A 24,317-nucleotide genomic window follows, 5' to 3' on the forward strand; every position below is an offset into this window, starting at 1 on the left:
ATTGTCCCTTGGATCAACTGAAATTTAAATATTTTTAATTGTGAGTTTTCATGACTTATAACTAGTACAATTTAGTTAAGAAGATAGGCTTTTGTGTCAGAGAATAGCTTGAAAGGGTGGCAGAGCTAGCAAAAGGAGATCTAGTCCAAACTTTTGAACTTCAGGTCCCATGGTCTATCTGTAGGATTTGTCCAAAAATGTATGACGTATATGTATATATAGTGTGTGTGTGTGTATAGTATATATATATATATATATATATATATATATATATATATATATATATATATATATATATGTATATATATATATATATGTATATATATACATATATACAATATATATATATATATATTCTAGCATATATATATAATTATATAAGTGCTTTATTAAATAGAAATATAACTAAAGCTACAGAAACTTTTTTAAAAGCAGTTGTTTATTTCTCTCTCTGAACATAGATATGTACTATATACATATATGTTTAAATTCCTAATCTTTTAGGCTTAAATAAATATTTTTATTATAGCTTTTTATTTACAAGATATATGTATGGGTAATTTTTCAGCATTGACAATTGCAAAACCTTTTGTTCCACTTTTTCCCCTCCTTCCCCTTCTCTCCTCCTCCAGATAGCAGGTAGACCAGTACATGTTAAATATGTTAAAGTATATGTTAAATACAATATATGTATACATGTCCATACAGTTGTTTTGCTGTACAAGAAGAATTGGACTTTGAAATAGTGTACAATTAGCCTGTGAAGGAAATAAAAATGCAGGCGGACAAAAATAGAGGGATTGGGAATTCTAGGTAGTGGTTCACACTCATTTCCCAGAGTTCTTTCGCTGGGTATAGCTGGTTCAGTTCATTACTGCTCTATTGTAACTGATTTGGTTCATCTCATTGTTGGAGAGGGCTTCATCCATCAGAATTGATCATCATATAGTATTGAAGTATATAGTGATCTCCTGGTCCTGCTCATTTCACTCAGCATCAGTTCATGTAAGTCTCTCCAGGCCTTTCTGAAATCATCCTGCTGGTCATTTCTTACAGATCAATAATATTCCATAATATTCATTTACCACAATTTATTCAGCCATTCTCCAATTGATGGGCATCCACATAGTTTCCAGTTTTTGAATGAGCTTTTTTGAATTGATGGGCATCCACATAGTTTCCAGTTTCTGGCCACTACAAAGAGGGCTGCCACAAACAAGTAACCAAACTCTGTGTGTGTGTGTGTGTGTGTGTGTGTGTGTGTGTGTGTGTGTGTGTGAATGACTGTATCCCTATATCTCATAATAAATTTTCTGAATGCTGATCTATGACTTCCAGAATTCCATTTTTCACTCTTTTGTTAATTGGTCATTACTTTTCTAAATTCCTTCTAGGCTAAGGTTTTTGAATGAGCTTTTTTGAATTGATGGGCATCCACATAGTTTCCAGTTTCTGGCCACTACAAAGAGGGCTGCCACAAACATTCTTGCACATACAGGTCCCTTTCCCTTCTTTAAGATCTCTTTAGTATATAAGCCCAGTAGTAAACACTGCTGGATCAAAGGGTGGCTTAAATAAATATTAAAGTTAGTAATTATATGATTTATCAACCATGAAAAAATAACAAAAATAATTATTTACAATATTTTAGCTGTGACAAAGATTACAATTAGTGATACCTTAAAATCCATCTATAATTGCAGGTGACTTCTGTTTTTTATAAGCATTTCTTCATTTCTTTATCTGAACACAGATATGTACTGCATACATATATGTTTAAATTCCTAATCTTTCAGGCTTAAATAAATATTAAAGTTAGTGGTATATTTATTAACTATGAAAAAAATAGCGAATCATTATTTACAATATTTTAGTTGTGACAAAGGTTATGTCAAAGATACCTTAAAATCAGTCTATAATTGCAGCTGACTTCTATTTGCTTCTGGAAACACACTTTCACCATTCGGTTCACTAAAGGACAAATAAAGTCACTTCTTGCAAATTCTTTTTAACCTCTTCACAAGATAACAAAGCTTTAAAAGTTCCATTAAGAAAAAAATATTCCTCAATTTATTTCTTTGTATTCTCTACAATTTTTCTCCCACCATCCCATCAACGTTCTTCTCATTCTCTCCAGAGGATGTCTATTATATGGTTACTTTTCAAGAGTCTCTGCCTCTTAAAGAGATAGTAACAATTTTTATAGTTGGTAGAAGTTATCAAAGCTGTAGTACAAGTTTGTGAAGCTGCTGAGATTTGGGTCCTTCAGAATGACATTCTTACTCTGTTTTACCATAAATGTGTCTGCAAGTAACCAAACTCTCTCTCTCTCTCTCTCTCTCTCTCTCTCTCTCTCTCTCTCTCTCTCTCTCTCTCTCTCTCTCTGTGTGTGTGTGTGTGTGTGTGTGTGTGTGTGTGTGAATGACTGTATCCCTATATCTCATAATAAATTTTCTGAATGCTGATCTATGACTTCCAGAATTCCATTTTTCACTCTTTTGTTAATTGGTCATTACTTTTCTAAATTCCTTCTAGGCTAAGGTTTTTGAATGAGCTTGTATCAAACCTTGGCTTCCATAATTATTTTAGGCGAGTAAATCTACCGTATGCTTAATGAACCAATTTGTGACTCTCTTTTAGTTAGTGGAAATATGAATATATATTGGCTAAAAGTATCTAAGAAATGCTGATAATATGTTTACTTTTACACATATCCTACTTTTCGAGTCAACAATTTGCTTAAGTAGGTCAGATGCAAGCTGTTGTCTTGGTATACAAGGTATTCTCATATTTATTCTTTCTTCTAATTTAGTTTTGATTTGACCTTTGCTTTAACCACTTGATGATCGAAGTACACACAGACATCAGATTCTGAAATGACTTCTATGTTGATAACTAAGTATTTCCTGTCAGATTAGAGTCAGTTTCACTCTCTGTAATGGTTTCTGTTGTTGCCATATCCAGCTCCTTTAGCTCACTTAAAAAAATATTAATGAGGTGCATTCATGAGATTTCTAAGTAGTTTACAAGTCTTTTTCATGTCCTATTCAGAGCCCTTATTAATTTTTCTTGGTCATTTTTCATGTCTACCTTTCTATTGAAGTCACCAAATAGAAAGGCATACATTGACTTAGTTTGGAGGACTTTGCAAGGTGCTCCATTTGCAAAAAATGTCAGCACTAAAGCTGCAATTATTTTCACAGTGACTTATTCCAAAAGCATTATAAAGTGAGATGATTTGTTCTGTCAAATTATGTTTGGTTTTGCTTTTAGACAAATTATAAAACAAACTTCACTAATGCACAGGATCTTTTCTTTGAGAATAATTAATGAGTCATTTCTATTTATTTTTAAAAAAAATTCTTAGCTATTGATGTCTTATTTTTTCATAATAGACACTTTCCAACAAATACTCAATTTCCCTCCCTCCACACTCCAGCATACTTCATCCAAATACTTGATCAATTTTTGATATAAAGAAAGTATCTCTACTTTTAGCAATAATATGTGTTATTAACATTGACAATTATATTTGAACAGACTTGTTGTTTCTCCATGTTGGCTTGATTTTTGTCGTGTACATTGGTCTTTAACTTGATATTTTTTATTCAGGATATCTTCATTTGAGTCTTCTCATGTTTCTCTGAATTCTTCATATTAATAATTTCTTAAGATAGAGTGTTATTTCAGGACCTTTTTATGCCACAATTTATGGCATAATTGAGCACATGTATTTTCCAGCTGAGTTACTTCAATGTTTGAAAATGAAGGGTGAAGAACAACTTCCAAGGGACATCATTCCAATAGTGGGATCTCTGGGTCAAATGAATCTCAGATGCTTTTATTAGCACAATTCCAAATTATCTTCAGATCTGAATGAGCACAATTCGTAACTCTACCAGAAATGAGAATTAGCATGTCAGTAATGAAGATGTGGACCAATGAGGTGATCAGTTGCATTTTCTTGATAGGCTTTCTGAATAGATTGATGCTTTCAATTAGGTTAAAGGATGAGGATTCCCTATGAAAGGCATACCATTGGGTCATGTCAGTAATTAATTCTTTAAGCTAATTGGGAAAGAGATTTCAGAGACTTAAATCCAGTCTATATCTTTAGATGCTGGTCTAAAAAAGAAGGTAGATCTAGATTGGAGAGCTAGATTTGAGCTAGAAACAAGAACCAAGAGGTAAGAGAGGGACTTCACATAGAGACTTCACATCTCATCGATGTGCCTATTTCACCCTCTTCTGTGCAAGAAACGTATCTGGAGAGAAAATAGCAGCGTCCGAATAGGTCCTCAAAGGGAGTGACATGTTAGTAGCTAGAGATAGCAGAAGTGGAAACAGTAAGTACTCCTCAATTCATCATCTTGGAGCAAGATTCCAATTAAGTTCACCAACTTAAGTCTTCTGGAGAAAAGAACTATCAACATATTGCCTGGAGTAAGCTCCAGGCAATATTTAATAATCACATAACAAAAGGGCCCTTTAGTCATGATGTATAGGGTTAAACCTAGATCTTGTCCTGTACTATATGTGGATGGAAGAGGGTTTGACTTTTTTTTTTAGCAACTTCAAGCTAAACATTCCATTTTGGCTGAGTTCCAAGCCTTAGGGTAGAACTAGAAATCTCAGGTAGTGCTTCTTAAACTTTTTCTACTCAAAATCCTTTTTAACCTGAGAATTTTTTACATGACCTTGGATATATAGGCATATAAAATAGGCAAACAAATTAAACATTTATTGATAATAAATCATAATTTCATGACCCCCACATTGTTATAAGACTCCACATGATGTTACAACCCACAGTTTAAGAAGCTGGGATCTAGAGGCCCACATAGGTTCTCAGGAGAGAAAACAGGGGTTAATGGAAGATAAATAATTGTGTCACTCTTGGTTTCTCGTGAGCATTTGCATTCCACAGTTTATTTTAATCATAGAGTGGTGCTATATCAATCTGGATGACTATAGGGGTCCCAGATTCAAAGGTAGGACTTGATGGAGAGAAAAGAAGAGTTGTAGCAATTATGTTTGAGCCCTCTGGACATCTGGAGAAGGAGCCGTGTCACATAGTGGATAAAGCACTGGTCCTGGAGTCAGGAAGATCTGAGTTCAAATTTGGCCTCAGAATTGATCACTAGCTTTATGATACTGGGCAAGTTGCTAAATCTCTTAACTATTTCAATTTCTTCAATTTTAACATGAGAATAGTAGTAGTCTGGACCTTCTAGGACTGCTTGTTTTTTTAAAACATTCTTTCAAAAATATTGTTTCAATTTTTTTCTCTCTTCAAGCTCTCTCTTACTTATTAAGACAGCAATTACTTACCTGAAGGGCAGCTAGGTGGCACAGTGGATAGAACATTAGGCTTGAAATCAAGAAGGTTCATCTTTATGAGTTGAAATATGGTCTTAGACATACTGTGTGACTCCAGGCAACTCATTTAGTCCTGTTGCTTCAGTTCTCCATCTGAACTGAAGAAAAAATGACAAACTACTCTAGTATCTTTGACAAGAAAATTCCAAATGGGGTCATGAAGAATCAGGCATGATTGAATTGACTCAACAAAAAACAAAAACATACAAAACATTTTCATAGTCTCCATGTTTCAAAAAGAAAAAAGGGGATGGAAGATAAAGTGAAAAAAGATCCTTCAATCTTCACTCAGTTTATTCATTCTCTCTATGGAAGTGAATACAATTTTTCATCACAAGTCCTTTGGAATTTTCTTGGAACACTCTTGATCAGAGTAGCTAAGACTTGTACAATTCCTCATCATTATTACAAAATACAACTTTCTTGTGGTTCTGCTCACTTTACCTTGCATCTATTTATATGTGTTCTTAGTTTTTTCTGAAACCATCTCTCTCATCATTTTCTAGCATAATTGTATTTCATCATAACCACCTAGGTGTCCTTCAGATATGTAATTGCTGTCTTAATAGATGGGGAAGAGCTTAAAAGAAGAAAAATAATTTGTAACTTAAAACTTGTTTGGTTGGTATAAATATTTGAGTACATGTAAGTCCTTTTTCTTCTATCTCTATGAGATACAGATCTAATTGTGGTAATATTGCTGGGTTGGAGGTCCTTTGGCATATTTCCAAATTGTTCTTCAGAATGGTTGAACCAGTTCACAGCTCCACCAGGAACAATGCATTAGTGTCCCCGTTATTCCACATCCCCTCCAGCATTTGTCATTTTCCTTTTCTATCATATTAGCTAATCTGATAGCTATAAGGTGGTACCTGAGGAAAATTTGCATTTGCATCAATAGTGATTCAGAGTATTTTTGTATTGATAACTTTGATTTCTTCTTCTGAAACTTCATGTTCATAACCTTTGACTATCAAATAGGGAATGGCTTTATCAGAGAAATGTGTTGATAGAAGGAAGGAAAAAAAGGAAGGAATACACAGAGAAGGAGAAAGGAAGAAAGAAAAGGATGAGAACAAAATCCCACCCTTAAGGTGAATATATTGTATTCTATTCTTGTATCTCAGTCTCCAAATATGTAGGTAAAAAGCTCTTATGCAAGCAATCAAGAAACTCTATGTGCATGTATATGCAAGCACGTGTGCTCACATATACATAATCGATAACAGGATAACCTACATTTCATCCCTTCATGAACAAAACATTATTCCTCTCCCTGCCTCTCATACATATAAGGAAAGATACAAGTTTTTGCTAAAGCATGTATTAGCCTATTATGTGCTAGGCATTACAAAATGAACTTTATAAATACTTTGCCAGTTGATCCTTACAATAACCCTGAGAGACTTTATAAAACTTTAATCATACAAGATATACCCACATAAATATCCAGAATATCTGTATTTTACCAACAAAACTCAGTAGAAAGAGATAGGAAGAAAATTTCTATGTCAAGAGAAATTCCATATCATATAAGATACTTTGGAGTTTACCTGTCAAAGATATACCTAGAAACTATATGAACACAATTAAAATACTTTTTCACACAAATTTAGATCTAAACAATTAGAGAAATATTAATTGCTCATGGATAGGCTGAACTAATATAATAAGAAGGATAATGCTACCTAAATTATTTTACTTATACAGTGCCTTCCTAAACAACCAAGTATTATTTTATATAGCTGAAAAAAATCATAATAAAATTGATCTGAAAGGACAGAATGTCAACAACATCATAGGAACCAATAAAAAAAATGTGAATGAAGGTGATTGAGTAATACCAGATAGAAAGACTTAGGAACTCTGATTAACACAACAACTATGATTCCAGACTCATAAAGAAATAGGCTATCCATATCCTGATTGAGAAATGATAGACTCAGAGTATAGATTGAAACATAAGTAGTTATGCACATATATGTATTTACATACAAATATATGCTCATATAATTATATATACAAATACATATATGTGCATGCATATATATGCTTTGTCTCTATCATTTTTAAAAAATAATTTTTCATTACTTTTCCAATTTGCTATTTGATGCACCCATTAATATGACTTGTTCAGATCTCCACTGGGTGTGTTGCTTTTGTTTATGTTTTCCTTAAGAATTAAAATTTGTATTCTGCTACAAAATGTAAGGATGTGTCCAATTTTTTTGCACTTAAGAGTTGTCTATGTTATATCATTTGATCAGCATTTCTTAATGAATTATTTAATGCTTAAAAATAAACAGATTTATTAAAATTCCCATTCACATATTACCATAAGCCTACCATATTTCACTTCTGAAACTTTTCTTCAGATCCTTACTTTAATTCTTGTTTACCTTCTTGTAGATTTGTCTACATTGAAAAGAAGCATATAGAAGCCACCTATACTTCTTGTCTTATTGGTCAAGATCTTATTGTAATTCAGTTAACTTTTTCCCTTAAGTATCAGCTATAATGTTATTTTGTGCCTCATTATTTAATATTTTTATTATGTATGATTTTTAAAGAATAATTCAGTAATCTTGTTTGTCTTTCTTGAAATATTATTTTCCCAAGTCTGAGAATGTTCTTGTTCTTCTTTTTTGAATTAACCTGAAACATAGTAAATTCTACCTCTGAATAGTTATGACTTATAAAAAGCAATCAGATTGTGGTAGGTAAGGGAACATGGGAGGGAACATAGTCAGAAATAGGTTGACCCCAAACTTTCACTCACTTGTCTGAAATGCTCACTGACCAAGCTCTAAATGTGGAAGGGGGTGTGGAGGGGATATAAAGATGCTAGAGAAAGATGACATCAAAAAAATATCTGATAGGAAGACAGGCTGACCACATGGTGAAGGGACAACTTTAGCAGTGTCTAGAACATAGTAAATGCTTAAATAATTCCTGTTGAATGATTGAAAATCTTGTGTATTCCATTGATACATCCTCACATTATCAAGAGAGGGAATGAATGGAAGTTCTCAGGTTCATTGGATAGACTTATTGTATTGAACTTATGGGAGAATATGGATCAGACTTCTATTGAAAATGCAATATGGATAGTTTGTGGTATGTATTGTTAGAGGGAAGATTAACATCAATGAAATCATGGATCCATTTGAATATTTGAGTCTTGATTTTTTCTTGTATTTTTTGCATATAGTGAATTATTAAGTTTTGCTTTCTAATCCATTTTGTGATCCTCTTTTTTTGTTGGTCCATCCAAATAAGCAATGAATATTAATGGTTGTAATTAATTTTTATGTCAAATTTTTTTTGTCTTTATCTTCTTCAAAGTCTAAAACTTTTCTTTCTTTATGAAGTCCATGAACTTAGAAAAAAGAAAGTCATTTATTTGACATTTAAAGGTCTTCACAACTTGGCTATGTCCTACCTTACCAATTTTCTTATATTCTACTCCTTTTCATGCATTCTATGATCCAATAATATTGGTCTACTTGGGATTCCTCAAACATGACTTTTCATATCTCATCTGCATGCCTTTACTCTGGCTGTTTCCCATGCCTGGAATGCTCTCCTTTTCAACTTCTGCCTGTTAGAACTCCTGGCTTCTTTTAAGATTCAGGTCAATTGCTAGGTCCTCCAGCAGACCTTTCTTTGTTCCCCTAGCTCCTAGTGAATGCTATTTATTTTGTGATTATCTTCTAGCCAATTTGTATTAATTGTGTATATTCTGATTTATAGTATTGTCTCCTTCATTAGGATATAAGCACCTTGAGAACAGGATTTCTTTTTCTTTGTAATTCCAGTGCTTGGAACATATTAAGAGCTTAATACATTCTTGTTAACTGATTTATTTTCAACACATAAGCACTGATTCATCACCAACCCTTTTCTAGACATGTAAAATTCTTGGTCTTAAGCTTTGCTGTGTTGGCATTCTTAAGATTCTACTGTGCTCTGATTTTCTCATAAGATATACATTTTCTCTCTTGTGTGGTTGTTTAAGGATATTTAAGTTTTTTAGATGTTTAAGGATTGAGCTAAGTCTTAATTAGTGCAAATACTGAATCTCATAAAGTAGTTGTTTGTATTCAAATTTGTGCTGTTTGAAGTCATAATTATGTAAAATATTGACATTTTATATATCTTTACATAATAACTCCTTCTCCTCCTCCTCTTCCTTCTCTTTCTCCTTCTCCTTCTCCTACTCTTCCTTAGACTATCTGCTCTAGCCAAGAAAATCCTACATATAATTTACTCTTTGCAGCCAAATGTATCCACTTGCTACATGTGTCATTTCATTCCATCCAATCAACATTTATTATACAAAGTACCCTGCTAAATGCTAAGAATACAAAATTGAAAAACGAGGTAGTCCCTAATAGTGATAAGGGATATTTCATGTACAAAAAGAAGTGTGATACAGGATAAAATATGGTGACAGCAAGAGAGCCAAGAAAAAAGTTATGTGAAATCTGAGCAGAATTGTTTACCTGGAAGTAAGGATAAAGGCCAAAGAAGGCTTTATGGAGGAAAATGTCTTTCCTTTCTACACATATTTTCTTCAGTTTCTGTCAAACTATTTCCTTATTCTCTTTTCATAATTCAATTTAACAGTCATCTCTTCATGATCACTCCAGCAAACTCCACTGCATCTACAGTCAAATATATACATGAGTAAATGTATTGGTCAGTAGGAATAGAATAATAAGATAATATGATAATAAAATAAACTCCTCCTTGATTATAATTAAGTTCTCTGCTTTCCAAAACTTTAAGCCAAGATGTAAATATGTGAATGCAACACAAGTGCCTTCTAATACATTCATAGTTTTGTTCATTAGTCAAATATATTGTCAGAAGTATTTTAATATTTGTATTACCCTAAACTAACTTTTACATAAAATTATTAACATTTTTGCAGACTTTGAATATCTCAAATGATTCTCTGACCCATACTTCATATTTATATTTGGCTAATGAGAATTTATCCCAATTCTGATTATAATAGTTTCAAAGTTTGATGAGTCTTAAAAGATAGATCTTAAGATCTGTTACCAGATTTTTCTTTATATCTTCACCTCTGTTAATGAGATGAGTTATTTTTAAATACATGAAAGATTTTTGTGACTGATTGCAATGCTGAAAATACTTTTGTTGTTTTTGGTTGAGGAAGAACAATACATGGCTTCAACTTTGTCTGTGACTGTTGGGGTAGAATCTGCCTGCCTTGGTAAGCCAGAACACAAAAGACATTGGGAAGCAAGGTGGATCTGAGTTATGCCAGCAATCTTTCCAAAGTATTATGCTTTATTTCTTTACTCTCTTGTGAATGGAGCTGAACAAAGGTGTTGGAGGTTTTGTTCATTTAGGGATCCTCTCTAGGCTCTGTTCAGCAACAGAAACCTAAAAACGTATAATTCAAATGAATCTTCCTTCTTGTCAGTCAAGTGACAATAGAGGCCTGGATGGGCACAGAGAGTGTGCAGGGGTATGGTAGTACTAGGTTTTATGGGTAGAAAAACAGAAACAAAGCTCTTCCTGCAATCTGATCCAACTGAAAGAGCACTGATGTGGGAGCACAGGATCTGTGTTCATTTTTCACCTCTGATACAATTCCCTGAGTGACTTTAAGCAAATCACCCAATATCCCTGGGTCTTAGTTTTTTCATCTATAAAATTAGGGGATTCTACTAGTTGGATTATGAGGTCTAATCCAACTCTAGGCCTAGGATCCTATAATCTTTTTTTTGAAGAGATATTATGTGAAGATAGAAAAACAAATCCAAAGTAATATGAGAATATAGAACTAACAGCTGGGATAACAAGGGAAGGCTTTGCATAAGATTAAGCACCTGAGTGGAACCCTGAATTAAGGTTGTTGTTGTGATCCTATTTTTCTGTTTGTTTTTTGACAAAAATACTGGAATGGTTTGCCATTTACTTCTATAGCTCATTTTACAGATGAAGAAAGTGAGGCAAACAGAGTTGAGACTTGCCCAGGATCACACAACTAGTAAGTATCTGAAGCCAGATTTGAATGCAGGTTTTCCTGATTCTAGACCCAGTGGTCTATTCATTGTACCATCTAGCTGCCCTAAGAGAAGATGCGTGGTAGAGGTAAGGAGGAAGTACATTCTGGCTATGGAAGATCTGGACAAAGGAGATGGAATACTAGTCCAAGAAATAAGTAATAGACCAAGTTGTCTGGAGTGTAGAAGATATGAAAGGGAATAATAGAAAATTTCTGAAAAAGTAGGTTAGAGTTAGGTTATAAACAACCTTAGGAATTTTATTCTGTCCCAGAATCAGGTAATACTTGACTGTTGGGCCTTGTTGTAACAGTTATGAGAAGAGTGGATTGGAGAGGGGAAGAAATTGGAAGCAAGAGGACAATTTTGAAAGCTATCATAATAATCTGAGCAACAGGTCACTAGGATCTTAACAAGACTAGTACATACACAATGGTCTTGTTGGTAAGGGAGTAAAGGCTTTAGAAGTAGAACTGACTCAATTTCCAAGCCAAAAGTGAGAAAGAAGAAAGAGGAAGAAAAGGATAGTCCATTTTATAAGGGAAGAAAGTTTTCCTTTTTTGATATACTGAGTTTGAGATACTGCTGGATATCCAGATAGAACTGTCCAGAAGACACTTATTGACGCAGTGCTGCTTTCAAATGTATGAAAATACATTTTCTTTATAGATCATAGAGAGTGGGAAGGGCCCCAGAAATTATTAAATCTAATTCTCTTATCTTATAATTGAAGAAACTAGAGCCTAGAGAAGTTAAGTGATTTGGCCAGTTAGTAATTATCTAAAATAAGATTTGAACTCAGTTCTTCTTGATTCCCTTAGATCCAATTCCTGCGCTCACTCTCTCTCTTCTCTCTCTCTGTCTCTTTCTTTCTGTCTTTCTGTTTTCTCTCCTCTCTCTCTCTTTCTCTCTCTCTCTGTCTCTCTCTTTCTCTCTCTGTCTCTCTCTGTGTCTCTGTCTCTCTCTCTGTCTCTCTCTCTTTCTCTCTCTCTGTCTCTCTCTTTCTCTCTCTGTCTCTCTCTGTGTCTCTGTCTCTGTCTATCTCTCTGTCTCTCTCTCTGTCTCTGTCTCTCTCTGTGTCTCTGTCTCTGTCTATCTCTCTGTCTCTCTGTCTCTCTCTCTGTCTCTGTCTCTCTGTGTCTCTGTCTCTGTCTATCTCTCTGTCTCTCTCTCTCTCTCTCTGTCTCTGTCTCTCTGTGTCTCTGTCTCTGTCTATCTCTCTCTCTCTCTCTGTCTCTCTCTCTCTCTGTCTCTGTCTCTCTCTCTCTGTCTCTGTCTCTCTGTGTCTCTGTCTCTGTCAATCTCTCTGTCTCTCTGTCTCTGTCTCTCTGTCTCTGTCTCTCTGTCTCTCTCTCTCTCTCTCTCTCTGTCTCTCTCTCTCTCTCTCTCTCTCTCTGTCTCTCTCTCCTTTCTCTCTCTGTATATGTGTGTGTGTGCACAAAAGTGTATAGATGCATACATGCGTATACAAACAAATTTGGGCTTGATGTACCAAGGTCCAGGAATGGAAAGTTATTGTTGGGACCCTGAGCACAGAGGATGAATTGTGCCTTCTGTAAACGTTTGTACTCTCTTGGAGAGCTATGAATTGAAATGTTCCTTTAAAACTTACCATCCATTTGTTTGCTGCTGTGGGAAAGAAGTTTGATATCAGAACCTTGTTATCTGAGGCTCCCCTCTCCCCTTCCTTTTTTTGTGGGCATATACAGTAGAGCCGTTTTAGTCTTAAAACTTCTAAGTAATGGAAAGCAGCCTAGTTGGGAAGATAATTAAAAACAATCAAAGTTCATGTTTAAAACTTGCAGTTTTATTTCTACCCAACAGCATATCACAATGACAGTGTGTCTGGATGTGATCATTACATGTGCCCAGATTAAATGAGTGCATTAGCTGATTGTTTCTGGTATGAAGATAAGCAGAGAAGAGTATAATAATGTTGGCATTTAAGTGGACCTAATTAGGCTTCAAGTTTAACACTCCATTAAGATGAATGGGGGATGGTCCCACCCCTTTTCAGTCTGAGGTATTGTCTTAGTCTGGATGCAACCTCAAAAGACAGCAGCATGTCATTTTGCATCCTCATAGTCATCTCTGAGAAGAGGACTAGAAATTTAATTCTTTTAAAATTAAATCTCAGATTCTAGAGGCCAGAGTGAAATCCATTGAGAGCTCTTAAATCCTCCAAATTCTGCAGCTGCATTCGTAATAAACAACAATAGCAGTAATAATCCTATTTTCCTATGTCTCTAGAACCCTTTCACATGAGGAGCTCAGAGTATTCCCCTAACACCTTAAACTGTAAGCATCTCCCTCTGATTTGGTGCTAAAAGGCCTGCGCATAGAGAAGGTAAATTTCTTGGTCAAACTAAAAGTGTCTTCATGGAAAGGCCCAAAGATACTTCTTTTTTCTTGCATAGGCTAACACTCAACTGTGAATCAGAATAAGGGGTAAAGCTCTCCTTCCCTAAATCACACATGTACTAATAAGAAAGGCAGTCCATTAAATGCAACTGTGTGAGTGTGTGCTACAACTGGTGAAGGAGGAGAGTAATATTACCATGGAACTAGATTAGCAATCACCATTTACCAAAAATCCTCACAACCACAACAGGCTCCATTAGAGGCAAATGAAATATTCTTATGATGAACTTAGAAGTTTCATTAGAACCATAGGTTCCCATGAAAGAGTGACATATGGCTCAGCAGCTAAAATAGTCCTTTGTACTTTTCACACTACTTTTCTGATGACAACCCTGTGAGTTAAATTAACTGTATTATTCTTCTTCCCATTTTATAGAGAGGGAGACTGAGGCTCAAAGGCTCAGAAATATTAAGTAACTTTCTGAAAGTCCCAAAGCCAGCATATTTCAGAGTCAGAACCAGGATTCAAATTCTGGGTCACTTTCCCTCCAAGTCCAATACATTTTTCATTCTACCACAATACCTTTGAAAATTCAGAGCCAGTGATTTTGAATCTCAGCTGGATTACTTATTTACTATTTGATGGTGGGCAAGTCATTTCATCTTGCTATGTATGTCTCTTTTTGTTTGTAAAGTGAAGAGGATGAAATGGCATGCTTGTCAGACGAAGGTACTATGGTGATAGGTACTGATGCTATCTAAATAGAATGAACACAGGAACAGATGGGATGCAGCCTCTCTGTAGACAGACCTACTGCTATGCCCTGTTCCCTCCAAATGGTTTTATTTTTTAAATCTTCAGAACTCGTGGAACAAAGGAGAACTGTTTGATACAAATGAGTCAGATACAGGCATACCCTACGCAACAGGGCCCCATCCAAGGTTGTATCACATTAGTGACTTTAATACATTATAACCTAGCCTTTCCATATTGTCTCCAAATCCTGCTGGGACATCTTTAGCCCAGTGGATAAAAATGCAAAGTAGCTAGTTGCTGATGAAGTGGGTTAGTGCTTCTGCCTCAGTGGAGATAACTGCTCTGAGAATCAGAGTCATTCCATTTGAATATTGTTCTTATAGAACAAATTCAATTCAATTAATTGAACTTTTATTAAGTGACAGTTGTGTGCAAGGTACTTTTTTGGGTGCTGGAGACACAGTGATGAAAAGAATCCCAACCTTCAAGAATCTTATGTCCCACAGGACAAATCACTTAACATTGTGTTTCCCTGTAAAACATTTTTTTCCACAAAAGATTTTTTGAAAAATAGAATCACAGATTATAGAATCTTGAATTTGGAAGGTTACAGGTTACCACCAGTATCACCACTTGTATTGGAGTCTACTTTGATAGATTTTCTGGGATAGAAAGCTCATGAAGTCCGTCTGTTTAATATTTTAGTAGCTCTATTAATTAAAAAATCTTTCTTATATTTATATTAAATTCTGCCTTCCTGATACTTCATGTGGATCCTGATTTTGACTTTTGGGGCAATACAGAAAATGTCAACTCCCTCTTATGTATAGTATTTTTTCCACATACTTGGAAGGAACCTTATTCTGTATTTAAGAAACTTCTGAGGTGAGAATTTAGAGGAAGGCAGCTATCCCATATCTTCTTTTCTTTTCTCCCCAAGATCTATTTTAGAATGTAGTTAATCTTGAGAGTTCCTAGAAATGATCCAGTGAGACATAATATGGCCCTAAAGTAGGAGTCAAGAGAGTTGGGTTCTAATCTAGGGTCTACCATTTACTAACTACTCATGAGACCTTAGGTATATAATTTGAGCATATCAATCCTTTAATTTTAACAGTGGGATTTTTTTTTCAAAAAGGAAAAGGTCTCTAAAGTCCTTTTCTGTTCAGGTTAACTTTTGATTACTTGTGTTAATGTAGGATAATTTTTTGGTCACTCCTTAACAGTGTATGATTAATATTTATAGTTTTTTACCCTCAGACATACTTGCCTCTGTAATAATATAGAATTTTAGCTAATGCTAGCTTAAAAAGAGTGTGGAATTCCTAATTTTACACGTATATGTAGAACAACTGTCTAGAATTAAAATTTGTTACATATGATAAGACATCATGTACTGATCAAGAGTTGATTGTGTTTATTCATGTTTGTCTCTTGTTTATTGTGTCTTTCTTTTTTAAAATATATTTACACCTAATAATATCCACAATAGGGTAACCTGGCAGTAAACTTATTGATTCATAGAAGGCTTATTGATCAACATATTTATTGATTCTTAAAGATCCATGGATCAGACCATGTTCTGTACAATAGAAATATCCAGTAAAATGTCAGCTATAACATGATTAATCCTATAGAGTTATAGAAAATATCAGTATAATTCTGTCTCACATCATTGCAAAAGTTATCCTAGACTGTAACCTTCATGAAGCCAGGCATTGCATTACTCTCTTGTAGTCTCCACAGTGCCTAGCATATAAAAATATTGCAAATGAATGCATGGATAAATATACCAATAATAGGGACATGAGGACCTTTCTGTCCCCCTTCTGTGTCATACCGTTAATGTTTTACTCTCCCTAAAGAAAGTTAGAAACATCGGTTTCTAAGGAACCCTGAATAAAACTCAGATGCCATCAACTTAAGGGATGTGAGTGAGCAGAGGGAAGGATATTAGACAAAGGTAGAAGAATGATAGAGGAGAAAAGTTATCTTTGAGCCAGGTTAGCTTTTTCTTCATGTTGTTGAAGACCTATTTTATTCTTATATATCTTGGTACTTTTGTCCATAAGCATTATCAGAACAGGCAATAGTGGGATGAGAGTTATAAAATTATTCAACATTCCATAAGCAGAGATAAGTCTGGACTTGCTGGTATCCAAACAAGGACTGGTAACATATATAACAACAAACAAAAAATAAAAACTGATTTCTTTTTAATAACTAAATATATTATTTTCAGTGCTGAAATTTTAAAATATAGTTGAGTTTGCTGAGAAACAAAAATATGCGGGCCTTCAGCTAATGAAATGCTTGAAGTCTCTCAGGACTTCTGAAACAGGAGGCCCTGTCTTGGATATAAAGCCCCAAACAGTCGGCAGTCTCTGATGAAGTCCCTGACATAGGGACTGATTGAATGCTTATGTATTTGCAAGGGTTCAGCTCGGCTCCTCTATCTGAGCTGATCTCCTTGGCACAGCCATTGCTGAGTGGGGACTTTAACGGAGCACAATCATGAAGCGCCTCTGCTCTGGTAACATTCACAGGTTTCCCCCCTAAATTTCAAGCTTAAGCACACTTTTCCTTTCTAAAGAGCAGCATCTGGCCTCTTAGTGTGCTCATTTGCATGCCAATACTTGGATTGCTCTTCCAGCACACAGCTATTTAATAGTGGTGCTGGTGTCCGAGCTCTGGGAACAAACCAAATGGTTTGGGTGTGCTTTTGTGTGCAGTGTGGGTCTTTTCTACAGTGTGCTTATTAAGAATAGTATGCATTCATTATAACAAGATTGCTCTTTTGCTCAGAGGCTATCACAGTGCATTCTGTAAATGAATTAACAGTAGCATGCATTTGTGTATTATAGGCCCAGAAGATGCATTTGTTTATTAAATAAATCTGTAGTATAGAAAGTATAGTTTAAAAAATAGCTAAAAAACAAGTCTAGAAAAAGGTTGGATTATGCGTGAACAGTAGTTAAAGAGTTATTATTAATTTTATTTTTTAAGCCTCAGTATCTTGGCTAGTATTTCTCCTTTGTTTCTTTTAAAGACTCCAAGATCACAGGCCACAGTATGGACTAGCAGTCTGCAAAAATTGACTTTAAAAAAAGAAGCCATATTTTTGAAATATAGAGGCACAAAGCATTTCCAGAAGTGGTATTTTAGATAATTCTGTACCTTAGAAAGAGATTTATCATTATTAAACATTATAATTAGAGTGTGTGTGTTCCAAATCTATGGCTTTCACCTCTTCTCTATAAGTTTCTTTTTAGGCAGATAGGAGCAGACAGGCTAAAATAGATCATATTTTCCCAACTATACTTTATTTTCTTTTGGAATTGAAGTTTGTATTTGGGGCATTCAGCTAATATTGATCTATTTAGTTTCAACCTTTTGGCCCAGGTGTAGATGGTATAGGTATATTAATAAACATGAGTCAGTCTGTTGGATTTTATTGGTGTTAGCTAATGATTTTTCAAAGCCCAATGGCAGTTTACAATCACATTGTGAACTTAGAATGTGTTTTTATGCGTAGCTTCCCTGGATTTCTGTCCATTCTGAATTGGTATAACTTTTTTGGGCACACAGAATGATTGTTGTCTGCTTATGATACTAATAGAAAGATTAACAAAATTTAAAAGAGAATGTTAAATTTAAAACCTGAAATATTCAAACTACAGCAAGGCTAGGTACTTTTCAAATGAACTGAAACAAGAGAAATAACAGTCAGCATATTTGTACCCAAAACGTTGACATGAAATCTTTGTGATATTGAAACAAAGAAAATGTTTTACAAAATAATTTTACCAAATACCAAATACCAGAACAATTTAAAGAAAAAAATAGAAGGAAAAGCACAGGTAGAATAAATGAGTTTAACTTTTATAAAATTGTATTTCAACAGTGGATCTGCCGTGCTAGAGAAAAAAATAGCTAATTACGGCACCAATACCAAAAATGTGTTTTGCAATGAAAATGGCAGAACTTGTAAAAGACATACCATATGTAACAAAAAATAAATGATTAGGGTAGAATTAACCTTTTCTCCAACAGTGTCTCAGATGCTTACCATTTTATTCCGAGAGGAATAGCATCCAACATCATAATTTGCTGCTAAAAAATGCACTAGTGTAGCAATTGATTTTCTAATTAAGGAAGAGGGGGAAAATATTTGAATGTTTAGTTTCTTTTCTTTCATCTTTTTTCTCTTTCCAGAAAGCCCTGTATTAGAGTATTTTATTTATTCCAACTGCAGCTTTTAGACAGGTTAGCCAATCAGAAAGCCTGTAAAGACCTAGGACCAGGCTTGGTGCTGAGCTCCAAATGTGATTCCAGTCCTGACAGGGGGATTATAGGAAACAGATGACTTACGCTTCTAATTTGTGGCCTTAAATTGCAAACAGAATTTCAGGAGTCGAGCAGAGTAATAAATGGCAATAGAGAAAGCCACACACAGCCAAATCAGTATGTGGTGGTTGTAGGTTAAACTAAATGGGAAGAGACAGGTTATGATGGTTTAGTGTATTACAGAGAAGAAAGTCTTAAATTACTAGTGCTGAGAAGTATTGCACTATGGCAGACAGTCTTGCATTGTGTAGTCTACAGATATCACAAGCAGAACAATAAAAAAAAAAAGCAGGTTTAGCATAAAACCTGTTGCAGGACAAATCGTTCCCCCCCCCCCCCCACTCTTTAGAAATGGAAGCTGTGTTTTATGTTTGTTTTGACCTTAGCTGTATACTTAGCCCCTTAACATCTGTTTTCTACTGTTGCAGTTTTTCACACCAAATTAAATGTCGGGGAGTCAGATAAAATAAATTCAAAATATATCCAAATTATTTTTGTCGACTTTCAACAAATGTCTCAGTTGCTCTCTTCACATTGACTTATACCATTTAAATGGCAAAGCATAAACTAGTCCTCTTTCTACATTTTTGAACCATTAGTTCATTTAAACTAAATAAGGCACTTTGAGATATACTTAACTCTGGAAATACTGCACTGGCCTTTTCAGTAACACATATAACTGTCCCAGATTTGCTTTAAGGCAGTTTCATTCTTTTATATTAACCAGATTTGCCAGATAAGAAGAATCTCAGCAAACCCAGTTAGTGTCCATGTATATAAAAACATTATTCAAGCTATCTCATCTATTGAGTAAATATATCAATTATAATTGATACTCATCCAGGATTTTATATATGGAAATGAATACTAATATTTCCCTTTTTTATTTGCTAGAGGTTTTTTAGCTGAGGATAAATAAAATGGTGTAATAAGCTCAAAAAATTCAGAGAAACTTGGGAAGATTTATTTGGACTAATAGAGTAAAGTAAACAGACTTGAGAAAACCATTTCTACAGTAATCAGCATGACATAAAAGAAACCAACATCCAAAGACCTCATAACTCTGTTCAGTGTAATGGCCAGCCTAGACTTCAACGAGTGGATGATGGAACATTTTTCTTCCTCTTCGAAAAAAAAGGAGAGGTAGTGGTCTATAACTGCAGAATTAGGCATAGTTGTCAGATGTGACCAAAGTATTGTCTTGCTTAACTGTACTTTTTTGTTTATAACAAGAGAGATTTTTTTTAAAAATCTCATTTTTATTGATATCCTTTACTTTGATCATGCATTCCTTTTTGAAGATTTGTCTTTTTAAACATTCTACTGAGCCATCTTTTATCACAAAGATTAGAAAAGGAAAGAAAAAGTTAGCCAACATATGGATCATTCCCAGCAGTATATGCAGTTTTCTGCACCTATAATACTACAGCTCTAAATTGAAGGAATCACATTTTCTTCCTCTTCTAACCTTAGCCATTTTATTAATCCAGTATTCAGTTTTTGTTGTGTTGCCATTGTTCTTTCCTTAGAAATGATTGTCGATACATATATTGCTTTCACAAATTTGCCCATTTCATCATATCAGTTCATATCATCCCATACTTCTCTGAATTCTTTGCTTTTGTGATTTTTTTATGGCACAATGATATTCTGTTACATTCATATATCATATTGTGTTTGCTTGGTTACAGAAGGGTGCAGGCAGGAAGCATCATTGGAAAGTGGTGCTGATGTAAAAATAAATCAATAAATATTCAATTAAAATACATAATGCCATTGTGCTCTCTGAGTTGTGAAAAGACCAGCTTCATAAAGTATGACGTGAAAGTCATATGAAAAAAATCAAAAAGCACTTATCTAGATAGGGGTATGGATAAAAAAGAAAGGCAAAAATAGCCTCTGTTATAATAATAATCATAATATTTGATATTCACAGAGTTTTTTAAAGTCTAGAAAGCATTTTACATATAATAATTTATTTGATCCTCAAAATATCTCTGTAAGGTAGGTGCTATTAATATTTCCATTTTGCAAATGAGGAAACTGAGGCACAGAAAGGCATACTAGTTATGTGAATTTGGATAGGCAAACAACTTAACCTAGTTACTTGCCTATCTGATGTCATACAGCTAGTCTACATTAGGATTTGAATTTAGGTCTTTTTTGATTCCAAATCCTATATTAAAATTTACAGGATGCCTCAAAAATCTTAATACAGTTTTAAGCTTTGATGACTTAAAATTTCCCAAAGATTATTGAGATGCCCTGTACATAAATAGATGAGTACAAGATATGTTCAGAACAAATAGAAAATAGCTTTAGAAGAGAGGGTTCTAGTGCCAGGAAAATTGAGATAGAGCCTTTTTTTGTAGAAAGTGATGAGCTGAATCATGAAGATTGAATTTCTAGCTTATAATTAAGGTAGTTCTTTGGTAAAAGAAGACCTGTATCTATTTAATATATATTAGATTATTTGCTATCTAGGAGAGGGGGTGGGAGAAAGGGAGGGAAAAAATTTAGAATACAAGAAATTGTAAGGGTGAATGTTGAAAATTATCCATGTATATATTTTGAAAACAAAAAGTTTTAGTTAAAAAAAAAAGTTAACAAAAAGAAGAAAAAATAAAGGTGCTACAGGTAAAAAAGAAAAGAAAAGAAGACATGTATCCTTGAATGACCCCTTTCCTTTCCCCCTTCCACCCCCCCCAAAAAAAAAAATCCTTCCCAATACTATATACCTATATACCTAGTAGTTATTTGATAACTACTACATACTGAAAAAAAAAGGCAGGAGTGAAGGGGTCTGTGGTAATCACTTTGAATTTAGAAACAAGCTCCCAAATCTAAATACATAGTTATCAATATTTACAGATCAGATGACATTGTTCTAGTGAAAGAATGAAGTTGAACTTTGTGGCTCCTTTCCTACTTAGCTTACTAGTCTGTGTCTTGAGGGGCACTCTCTGTAATTTACAGGCTCCCATCTTTTTTCTTTAAGATCAAGGAAAGCACAGTGCTAAATCTTGGTTCTTTTTCAAGACTGTGTGAATCTCCAACTTCGACATTTGATTTTGTCTGTGAAAGCAGAATATCTCCCGGTAAACCAAACAAAACTATGTTATAAAATGGTTATTGTTTTAAGCACGGCTGTTGATTATCATTGAAAATGACTGGCTAAATACATTTTGATTAATCACTTGCAAAAATTATGCTTGTTAGAGCTGCTTTATAGTCTGTGTCAGGGTGATATCAATGTGGGTTATTGCTATTTCTTTATAACTATCCATTCCTTCCCCTCCCCCCCTCAAATCACCTGGTGAAAAAAACCAAACAAATCTTAGTTGAAAGCTTTTGTCTCTGACACAGAATCGCTTTTCATCTCTGGTTTTTTAAAAAAGAAATGCTCAATTATTATTTGCACCATGGAGGAAAGAATGGGTCTGTGTAGGGGCCTGAACCTTTTCAAATAGGAGATGGCTTTTGTCTTTGTACCTCATCAACACTGATCACCTAATTAAATCTGATATCTCTGGCTGAAGCAAAATGATTTGTTAATAGTTCTTTTGGCGTTTACTTAATTAGTTTGGATGTCTTTTGTGTGCTACATGTGGGGGCATTTCGAAATATGGAACTGAAAAAAATTAGGGGTGAAAGGAGGTTTGTTTTTTGTGGGGGATGGGGTGGGGGAGAACTAAACCAAGATGACTAGACTATGAAAGAAAGGTGTAGTTTGAACACTAGAGCTTGCGAACTGGAGTCATTCATTAGTTTGAGAACATAAAGCAGATCTTCTGAACTAGAAAAAGCCATCCTGTCAAGTCGAGGCCTGGGCTTCTGTCAGGGACACAAGGAGTACACCTTGATCAGACCAAGCCACTGACACCATTTTCTTTAACAAACACCAGCAGCCTTTTTTTTTTCTCCTTCATTTTTAACATTTCTCAGGGGTTGGATTTCCTTTCTTCTCCTGCGTTGTAGAGAGTAAAGGGAGCTTGTTAACTTGCTTAGATATTTTGACTGCTGATGCACTTTGGCCACTTGCCTGTGGTAACAGTGTCAAAGCATAACTTGGTATAATTGCTATATTTGCAGTCGGAAGAGTGTTCTGACTTAGTGTTCAAGCTGCTGAATAAAAGGAAAGTGTCATTTTGGAAAATCCTTTAAATTGCCCTCAAAGTTCAAGCAAAAAGACAATGTGAAATGTACCTGGTATTTCTTGTATTTGATACCAAAATGTGGAAGGGGAAAATTCGTATTAAAATTATGGTAATTTTAGGAGATACAGGTTTCCAGTCGCTATGTTTTCTAAGCTGGTTAGCATCAAGAAGCTATGACTGAGTAACTTTTAAAAAAATTTCAAAACTCATAATGAAAGCTGCAGTAATTGACATTTTCTAGTAAAAATTAATTAGAAAACTGTAAAATATTAACTTGTCAATTTTGTAACAATTTACATACACTATAGATTAGATATAACAAGTTTTGGTGAACTTCCATTTATTAAAGATGTGGATAATTTATGGATATTAGCAATATCCATTCTGTAACTGAAAATTAAGCGCAAAATATTATTGATAGGCAATAATGGCCACTTAAAGTTATATTATTATAAAACAGTCTTTCCAGGTAAAATGATTACATTCATCCTGTTTTCTAAAAGCATTTGCAATGTGGTAGTTTTGATTTATGGATTATTATCCCCACCCTGTGTGTTCCCTGCCTATATATGTCCTCTATACATATACCTCTTTCCTTATATCATCTCTGTGTGTCTATTCTCCCTGATGATACTGGGTGTAGTTGAGGAATGTGCACTTTTTATGTATGGGGAAAAGGATGTTTGGCTGTTACTTTTCTTACCATACCATTTCTTTAAGTGCCTTCGCTTTACAAAAAAAAAAAAAAAAAAAAAAAAAAAAAAAAATTATCAATATATTTAAAGACATTTCGTAAAAAGGAACCTTTGTAGTTCTTTGTAGTTTTGCTTTTTGCTCTTGTATACTTCATGTGAAGTTAGAAACAAACCACTAGGATTAATGACAAGAAAAAATATGGGACTCTTTCTAGCCTTTTCCACCAAAGGGGCCTATGAGCTTGTCCTCAAGTATGAAATGTATGGAATGATTGCCACGTAAACATTAAATAACTCTGTTAGGCACTGGGCTGTAAATGCTAGCATTCCTCTGCATCAAGAACAATAATCCTGCCAGGAAAGCAGACCCTCCCTGTGTCTTTCACAAACTGCACAAAACTGCATGCCGTTCTAAGGTAATGACTTGTAATTAGTGTGGTAGGCAGGTAATGACTTATAATCACCTGCCAATTGATTCTAAGTGTTTTCTCTGTTGAAAAACTCTGAATGAATGGGGAAGTCAAGGAAGCAATAAGAGAAAGGGGAACAAGAATGGGGAATCTCTCCTATTATACAA

Source organism: Sminthopsis crassicaudata, chromosome 3 (genome assembly GCF_048593235.1).
Source record: "Sminthopsis crassicaudata isolate SCR6 chromosome 3, ASM4859323v1, whole genome shotgun sequence".
Lineage (NCBI taxonomy): Eukaryota > Metazoa > Chordata > Mammalia > Dasyuromorphia > Dasyuridae > Sminthopsis > Sminthopsis crassicaudata.